Here is a 9,607-nt window from a genome sequence, read left to right on the forward strand (position 1 = left end):
AGTCCCGAAAAAAAAATTTACAAAAGTCGGTATTGTACCTAGAGGTACAACAAAGTTGAGTTAAACCTCGAACTAGATCAAATAGAGAATTTACGATGAAATTAAGAATTTTAAAGTCCCAGAATGGTTTAATATGGTGATTCGAAGTTCGAGGATCAATTTGAAGACAAACCGAACTTTTCGCTATCTAGGGGCAAAATGGTCATTTGCCAGCTAAGGACAAAATGGAAATTTTTAGAAAAGATTTTTGGCCCCATTTGACTTATTGGAGTAAGATTTGAGGTTTAGAAGTGAAAAATTTTAATTTCGGTATAATTTGGAGAAAAAGGGTAAAATGGTAATTTTGCCATCCGAAATCAAAAATTTAATTTTTGAAAGGATTTTGATCAAATTTAATTATTTGGAGTGTGAAATGAGTATGAGGAGTGCAAATTATGCATTATGGCAAATTTTCAATTTTTGGGGCAAAAATGTAATTTTTGAAAAGTTCGGGGGCAAAAGTGTAATTTTGAAAAATTTGCTCCACCAAAACTTTGGAAAAATCTGGAAATTTCACTTAAGACTTGGATAAGTCAAAGGGAATGCATGGTGGAAAAAGTAGGACAAATGGATGGCTAGAAAAAAAAATGAATTAATAAAATATTTAAAATATGAATAAAATAATATTATTTCATTAAACAATAAAAAAGGCATAAAAAAATCAGCCCACCCATTCTTCTTCTTCAACATTCGGCCAAGCAAGAAACAAGAGAGAGAAAGGAGAAAATAAAACCCTAGCTAAGAAATTTAAAGGGAAAATAGGTGGAAATTCAAAAATCAAGTGAAAAAAGGTAACATTTCTTAAATTTGTCTTGTGCTTTACCTTTCCCATGCATTTTCCATCATTTTTCATGGTTGAATCATGTGATTTGAGGATGATTTGAATTCTGGTCATATGGGTTTAGAGAGAGAAAGTTGTTAGATAAATTTGATTTTGAGCTATGTTAGTGTTTAGTGTTAGTTTAGCATGTTTATGAGTAAAACAACAAGAAAAATATTTATCTTCTCCATGAATTTCCCTAGGCCGAATCTAGCCAATGGTATGTGAGGATGAGGTTGACTTTATTTTAAGAGAATTGGGTGGAAAAATGATGAATTATGAGGTTGGAAATTAAATGGGAATTTTCGGTGCAATAAATTGAAATTTTTACCCACTAGGGGTAAAAGCGTAATTTATAGTCCGGACTGATAAATTGGACCAAATTCACAGTCATTGAGGTATTGTGGATATAATTGGATAATTGAAATTGAAATGGATGGAATTGGAGTCGAATTGGGGATTTTAGGAATTTACACCGTGTATAGGCGAGTTAGGTCGGACACCGCAATTAAGCGATTGTCTAGACATTTCAAATCCTATCTAGTGCATACGCATGGATAAGAGCCTGAAATAATTTATGATAAATTGACACAATTTATTGAATTTTGTGTCATGGATTATGGATAGGTGGTGAGTCAATTGTTTCGGGTAAGAGACTGCACCCGAGGGCGGAAGATAGGAGTATTTCTACTCCTAATACTGTGAGTAAACTTATTATCGTCTTAATTATCTAGAGTAGTTTTATACAATTGTGTGATTTTATAAAAAAATGAGTTTAAATGGTAAATTGCTATGTTTTAAGAGAAATTGTGATTTTATAAAATGATTTTATAAATTTTCTGAAAAATCGAATATTGGTTTTGAAAATAGAGTAATTGGAGACTGCCTGCTTGTGTTGTAAATTTATGGTTTTAAATTGAATGGCTTATGACAATATATGAGCATGAATGGCTAAATTGATTTTGGTGTCAGAATTATTTGTATTGTGTATTCAGCCTTGAGAGGCTAGATTGCGATAAATTGCCATGCCATGCTAGAATGAATTTTATTGAATTGGTGGAGTATATATTAATTATTTACTGCAGAGGGGGTTCCGTGGACCAGCCTATTAGAGGGGCACGGTAAACTCCATTATATTATTACCTCGAACGGAGAGGCGCGTAGGGTATCTCCTGGGGTAAAGCTTAGGGTTCACTTCACGCCAAACCACCACGTGAAGGGGAACTCAGCCAACGCCAAGGAACGGCTGTATTTTTTTCAAACTAAAATATATTTTAAGTGTATACAAAATTTTAACAGCCTTGGCGGACTCGGTTAGATGCCCTGCGCAAGGTATCACCGAGTATGAGTTTTGGCACGAGCCAAAGTTTTAAGAAATTCATAAGCCAAGTTGATTACTCGATTTATATGGATTGATTTTATTTGGTTGAAATGAACTGAAAGGTAATGAAATTACGGTATGATGACTTATTTTAATTGTCTCCATTTACTCGGCTTTAGATACTTTAGATGGTATCTGTTTACTCACTGGGATTATAAAATCTCACCCCTTCTTCCTATACATTTTTCAGGCTCAGGACAGTTTGTAGATAGTCGAGTAGGACGAGAACTAAGCTCGGAACTGCATTATAGAAAGTAAGAGTTCACAGTCTTACATCCTCTTGGTCAATTGGAGCCCACGTGTCATTGCAGATCAAAACTTATATTTTGGTTATCTGTATTTCTATTCATACAATTTTTATTTTACTTTCATGTGCGAAAAATTATTTACGAATATTTCTATAAAAATTTATTTTATGAGAAAATAGAATATCTTATTTATTATTTTTGAATAGTACTAGTTGTCAACAATTTGCTTTCAAATGAACGTTTTAGATACTTAATTGTTTTTAAATCATTAAATATATATTTTCTGCTTATCTACTACATTTTTAGCAAGTTTTGAGATTTTTGACGAAAAATTACGAAAATACCCCTGTGAGCCAAAAAATAATATTTTATTGTTCTTATTTGAAAATGACTTATGATTTTTTTGAAATACGAGATTTAATAATTGTTGCTCACCGGGGAGATGCGGAAGTTGATGCTAAGCCTTGCGAGGTTTCAATCGGCATTCGAGGTGAAGAATGTCTGTCGAGGCCTCGCGGCGGTTGTCACGGGCCCGATGGGGATTTCTGGGTCGTGACAGAATCCATCCATTAAGAAGTCGGGACGAGTTACTTGTTATGCTTTCACCTTCGGGCACATAACGACTTCGAGCAATGGAGTCCATTGATCCCTCTTTAGCACTAAGGGAACCTTTTCCTTTCTTCCCACTACTGCTCATGTTGTCGCAAGGGCACCTCAAGACCTGCATACCAACATGCATTAATTCTTAACCTCTTATGTATCATGATAAGGGTAGGTTTCTAGATGAAGAAGAGTTTATGTAGCCTCCTTCCCTTGATTCGTGTTGTGCACCCACAGACCAAGGATAAGACTCTGCACCAACTCTAACAACTCCGCTGACAGACACAGAAAATCCTAAGACTCAGCTAAACCTAGGGCTTTGATACCAACATTGTCACTAAGGGCGGCTCCATTTCTCTAGGTAACCCTTTCCTCTTTCGACGGTAGCAACAAAGGGTACCTATCAGAGCACTCATAGGGCGGCTCCACACTCTTTGATGGAGGTAGCCCTTTCCTCTATAGCCCCTAGACGGAGAGTCATACTTCACCCACTGTTCACATGCGAGAGTTCCCAAGGATCGGGTTACAACCCTTTGCTCTAATACCAATATTGTAATGACCCCTCCCCAGTTGCTACCGGAGTCCGAGACCTCCGAGAAAGACTCGTCAAGCCCTGAACAAGCCTTACTCGAAATGCCCAGTTAGTTCACTACATACAATCACCATTCCATATTGATACCTAAAACAATATACTTTCATATAATGATTTGAACCATAAACATAATAATCAATTCAACCTTTTAACCTTTTATTAAATTTCGATTTTCTTCTATTTTTCTTCCTTTTCACGTATACAATCAAAATATTAAAGTTGCACTTCAACGCGGTATCACCATAATATTTAAATATTTACTTACATGCGCTAGCTCGATTTAATAAAAACACGTGGGTCTCACTTACGTCATTTCTCTCCGAAATTCATTCATACTTCTTCTCCCCCACTTGAATTGACCATATAATCGTTCTTCATGACTAATTTCAATCTCCAATTAAATATGAATATTTTAATATTATTTTATTAAATAAAATATTATTTTATTTCAAAATTTTTTACATGTATCCTCTGGTCCCGAAACGTCTTATTATGTCCGGATTCACTTCTAGTTCATCTTTTAGCTTGCTAATTCATCACTGACAAGGATATTATTATTTAATTATTAATTCCACGCATGTAAAATATTTTACTCTTGAGCATTCCTTTCGCTCTTTATCGTTTTTTAACACATAAATTCACATCAATTAATCCTTTGTCTTATCGGGATGGTTACATTGACTACTATACGAGAATACGGGGTGTTACATAATTATTTAAAAAAATTATTTTTTAAATATTTTCTCATCTCTTATTGAGCAAAATTTTTTATTTAAATAATTTTTTTGAAAACATTTGATTTTTTATATCTTAATATATGCTAATGTTGATATAATCATATGTTGTTAATTACATGATTCTAATAGTGAAATCAAATTCATATTGAGAAAATATAATATTTTAAAAGGAATTATTGATAAGCTACATAATTGATACAATAAATTATTAAAATAAAATGAATATTTTTTAAAGTCAAAATAAAATGAATATTAATTATACTTATTAATTTTTTTAGTTTTAATGATGAAATTTTCTAAATGATCATCAATTTTAATTAATACCTTTTTATCTCATGCCTTTATAATTATTTAGAATTAATCCACCTTGTGATTCCTATCATGTCTCATTAAAAATTAAAAATTTGTTATACGACAAACTTGGATGAAATCCACAAAGATTCACCAAAAAATTTTATTTTTATATTTTATTTTATAAAAAATATATATTTTTTAGTACATGGAAGCATTGTTAGCTTCAATTCCTTGTGAACCAAAACACCATCACTTAATGCGAGGAAAAACCTCTTCTAAAGCTAAAGAAAAAAAATCCCCTATTGATAATCCTAAATGCAACCGGCTCCACAAAAACCATCTCAAAATTCTTTCTAAATCAACCATTTTAAATTAGTCACATGTCAATACAAGAAGCCACAAATGTGGCCAAGTGTGGAAGCCCTTTTGGGGCTTCCTTTTAAGCATGTAATAGATAAACCCAAGTACCTTTTGAATGATTATCAACAATAGTAAGAAAATACTTAGCTATAGTTTGTGTGCTAGTGTCATATGATCCTTGAGTATCAACATGGACTATATCAAATAAGTTTCTTGATTTATTCCTACTAATAGGAAATGATAATTGAGTTTGTCTAGTCTTGTGATATGCATCACATGGGATAAAACTTTTATTCTCAAATGAAACATCAAAAAAACCTTTTAATCTAGAAGATGGGATATGTCCCAACCTTTTATGTAGCAATTTTGGTTGATTCATCAATTTGACAGCATTTGCCTAAATCTTATTTCTTTCTTCAAAATAGTAGAGCCCCCTTCCTTTTTTCCTAATCTAATCACCTCTTAATGAGAAGGTCCTATAAAATACATCCATTTGGAAAAAATGTTATTGAACAATTTAAATCTTAAGCAATTATAATAATTGAAGCTAAATTTAAGGTGAAATTTAGTAAAAAAGAACATTTTTTTAGATTAATAATGGGATTTAGTTGAATATGTTCAACACAATCCACTTGTGATTTTCTTTCATCTGGTAGTGTAACTTCCATAGTAGAATTATTTGGATTTCTACATTTTAACAACTTTGAATCTAATACAACGTGATCAGATGCCCCACTATCTAGAATCCAATTTTGAGAACAAGAAATTTTACCAACAAAGTTGACAGTGAGAGTTTATGTTGGGAATTTGAGAATATGATACCTTGGTAAGCAAGTATATTCTTATGTTTATTTTCATTTCTGTTATTTGTAATGAAAATATATTTTGATAATAGGACGATGAATTTGTTTCAAGGAAGCATCTATTAACTAGTTATAAAGGTACCAAGATTCCATTAAAATAAAATACATTTGTATGAAGAGTCATACATAGCATACATGTATTTTAATTGAATTTAAAATTGTTCATAGTCATATAATAAAGCTTATCACTTTATTATGTTAAAACTGTGGTGTCTAGATTCTTCCAAAGTAAAAATGTGATTGACTTCAAGGGAATGATGAGTCTCAAATCATCGAAATAGTTGAGTTCAAGTAATGAAACTATAATTTGAACTAGAATCACGTTAGAATTAAGTTTAAGTTTGACTGTTACTTAAACTTTAATCTCACACTTATGCATTCGCTTATGGTAGAATTGTAATCTTGATGGATAGTGAACTTATGTTTTATCTCCTTATAATCTCGGATATGCCATGGTTATGATCATCATATAGCATTGATCTAGACTTCACATGTTAGGATTATAATCAAGGTAAGCATTAGGGAACATATATCCAAAAAGTGGAGTTCACATCACTTCTAATGATTTTAGGAAGATTGGTGATTAATCTGGGCTTAGTGGATTGATGAATTGTCTACTCATCACATCTTGATACTCAAAAGATTAGATATAGAGTATTGGATCACCAATTAGATGAAATTTGAGACTAAGGGACAAAATTGATATAAAAGTAAAATAGTAATTTCACATTTTGTCATTAGATGGTTATGAGGGTTCGCAACAAAAAGTTTGTAATTGCACAACCAATATTAAATATTAATATTGAACTGTTTCTCGTAATTGTAGATAATCCAAGAGTGCAATCATGAATCTATGGTGGAATGATTCCATGGTTAATAAACTTGAATTTTTTTAATGAGATCAAAAATAATTCTAAATTTATAGGAGCTTGAAATATTTACGTCCAAATAGATTCCCAACTTAGCTTCGTCGAATTCAATTTGTTTAAAATGGAATGCGTGTATGTTTTAATTGATTAAATTAATGGTAAAAAATGGTAACTTTAGATGTCTTAATTAAGACAAGAGTGGTCTTAATTTATGCAAGAGTATATGTGTTGTTTTGAGATAAAAGTTGTCTTAATTACATTATTTTTTATAAGTAAAAAAATTATCTCAATAAATAAATATTTTTAAGAAAAAAAGTTGTCTTAAAATGAGAAATATTTATTAAGATAAATATTGTCTTGGGATAAAATAATATTAGAGGATTTTCATTATAATTAAAAAATTAATTATTTATTCTTTATTATAATTAATTATAATTTCCTGATAAATTATAAGACTCTATGTTTGATTAGGATTCTGTTAGTGTAGCAGTCTCAAAAAGCAATATACCAAGAGAAAGAGGGGATGAATTGGTATTTAAAATACTTTTGAAAACTAAGTGTAAAAATCAAGACTTTTGCAACCAAAAATTTATTTTTGTGTTAAAAACAAAGTGTGATATTTTCTTAAGTTTTCAATAATAAATTGGAAAGAACAAATAATAAATCAAGGTAAAATAGTTTCTTAAGTCAAATGCAAGTAAAACATAAATATTGAATTAAGGTACAATATATTCCTAAGCTAAATGCAAGCAATAAATCACAATGCGAAAAAATTAAAGTAAGACATAAGATCTATAGTGGTTCAGCTTTTCAAGTGCCTACATCCACTCTTTGGCAACCAAGGAATTTTCAATCTACAAAAAAAGATTATTGCTTTTTAACAAGAAGAAGCGGTAACCTTTACAATGGCTTTTTCACAAGATCAAGCGATAAACCTTACACAATCCACAAATAGATTCTTGCTTTCTAATGGGATCAAGTGATAACCTTTACACCGATTTTTTCACGGGATCAAGCAATAACCCTTACACAATCCACAAAGAGATTTTTGCTTTTTAACAGGATTAAACGATAACCTTTACACTAGCTTTTCGCAAGATCAAGAGAAACTCTGATAAAGCTTTTACACAAGATCAAGCGAAAACCCTTCAACAATGGTTGTTCATAAGCTCAACCACAAACCCACAAATAGCTTTTCAAGGTTAAGCTAGAACTTTTACAAGAAGATTACAAAGTATAGCAAGAATGCTTTTATAAAAGCTGGGTGCTAGATGTTTTACCTTGAGTGTGTGAAGAGAAGAAATATTAACTCAAATGAAGCAAGTGTAGAGCTTTTTTAAGCTTAGTGGAAGACTAAAATGAAGCTAGAGAGTGAGGATAAGCTTTTAGAGGTCTCTCTAGGTTTTGAAACTTTATTTTAGTTCTTTCTTGCTTCTAAATAACTTAAAGGCATTTATTTATAGCGAATGTGAAGTTTGGAACCATTAAACACAAGTTTGAATCAAATCTGATTGTTGTCAAAGCTTGAAGGTCGACTACAAAGCTCTTAGGGTCAACTTTATTCTTCAAATTTCTTAAATTAGGGTTCCATAGTCGAGTATAACCTTCTTCTACTCGATCCAATTCCCGATAGCATGATTTTTATAATTTTGGGTTGATATAGTCAACTATGGCTTTGCTAGGGTCGATCGTGTCTCTTGATTTCTCTCTTTTTCATGCATCAGAGTAGCTAGGGTCGACTATGGTTGTCTTGTTCTCCACATTTTCAAGCTTTCTGCTTCAAGGCCGACTGTGGCTTTGTATACTTAAAGATTTTCACTCTTTTTGCCTTTGAATTGACTTGAACTTCTCTAGAGTCGACTCTTGACTTGTTTCTTGAGGTTTCTTTAGCTTTTTGGCTCCTCTTTTCAGCTTGTTCTTCCTTGCCTTGTTCCGACAATCAAATAGTAATTCAAAGCATGTTTGCTTTTTGTTTTCTTAGTTGAATATGCATTGTTTGTAAGCTTTTATGATATTTTCTAATAATGCAAGGCTTTTCAAACAATTATGTGGCCTTAGGGGATTAAAAATATATTTGAGACAATTTCAAATGCTTGACATTAAGTTCAAGATAACATGTAATTTTTTATCAAATCAAAACATGATGTATCTCAAGGCTAACACTCTCCCCTTTTTTTATATGACAAAATCATGAGCATATTTTATTTGAAATTTCTTGAAACCTCCCCTTAACTTAATTAGTCTCTATGCCCTTGTTGAAAACATTTAATTATAAGTGAGAAGGATACAAGAGATGAATATGTGTTGGCCCCTATAATATGTGCTAGAGGGGGGGTGAATAGCACAATTTGGCTCTTAACAATATTGGAAACTAATTTCTATAACTTAAGAAAATAAAAACAGAGTATAAGATGCACAGTAATTTAGAGTGGTTCGGTCCAAGACCTACATCCATTACCTTGATTGTTCAACCAAGGATTTTCCAAACCAAATCACTAAAAATAGTGGAATTCACAAGCTTCCACCAAGCTTTTACAATGGTTTTTTGCAGGCTCAGCCACAACCTTTATCAATGGTTTTTCACGGGATCAACCAAATCCTAAAGTGGTTTTTCAAGGCTCAACCACAACCTTTTACCCTAATTTTTCACGGGCTAAACTAAAACCCAAAGTGGTTTTTCCAAGGCTCAGCCACAACCTACAACAATCAAGCTATCCCAAGCTTGAATAACCCTTAGAGTGCTCCCTCACTCTAAGAATACAAGAGAAGTAGTAAAATAAGGTACCTATGATCACTGGTTGATC

General features: G+C 32.0%; 1 long non-coding RNA gene across 1 annotated transcript; it reads left to right on the plus strand.

Moving 5' to 3' along the window:
• Positions 790-2,459, plus strand: LOC108662252. Its single transcript, XR_001928072.1, has 3 exons — positions 790-830; positions 1,487-1,560; positions 2,431-2,459. It is a non-coding gene; the product is annotated as an uncharacterized LOC108662252 (long non-coding RNA).

Source organism: Theobroma cacao, chromosome 1 (assembly GCF_000208745.1).
Source record: "Theobroma cacao cultivar B97-61/B2 chromosome 1, Criollo_cocoa_genome_V2, whole genome shotgun sequence".
NCBI classification, from domain to species: domain Eukaryota; kingdom Viridiplantae; phylum Streptophyta; class Magnoliopsida; order Malvales; family Malvaceae; genus Theobroma; species Theobroma cacao.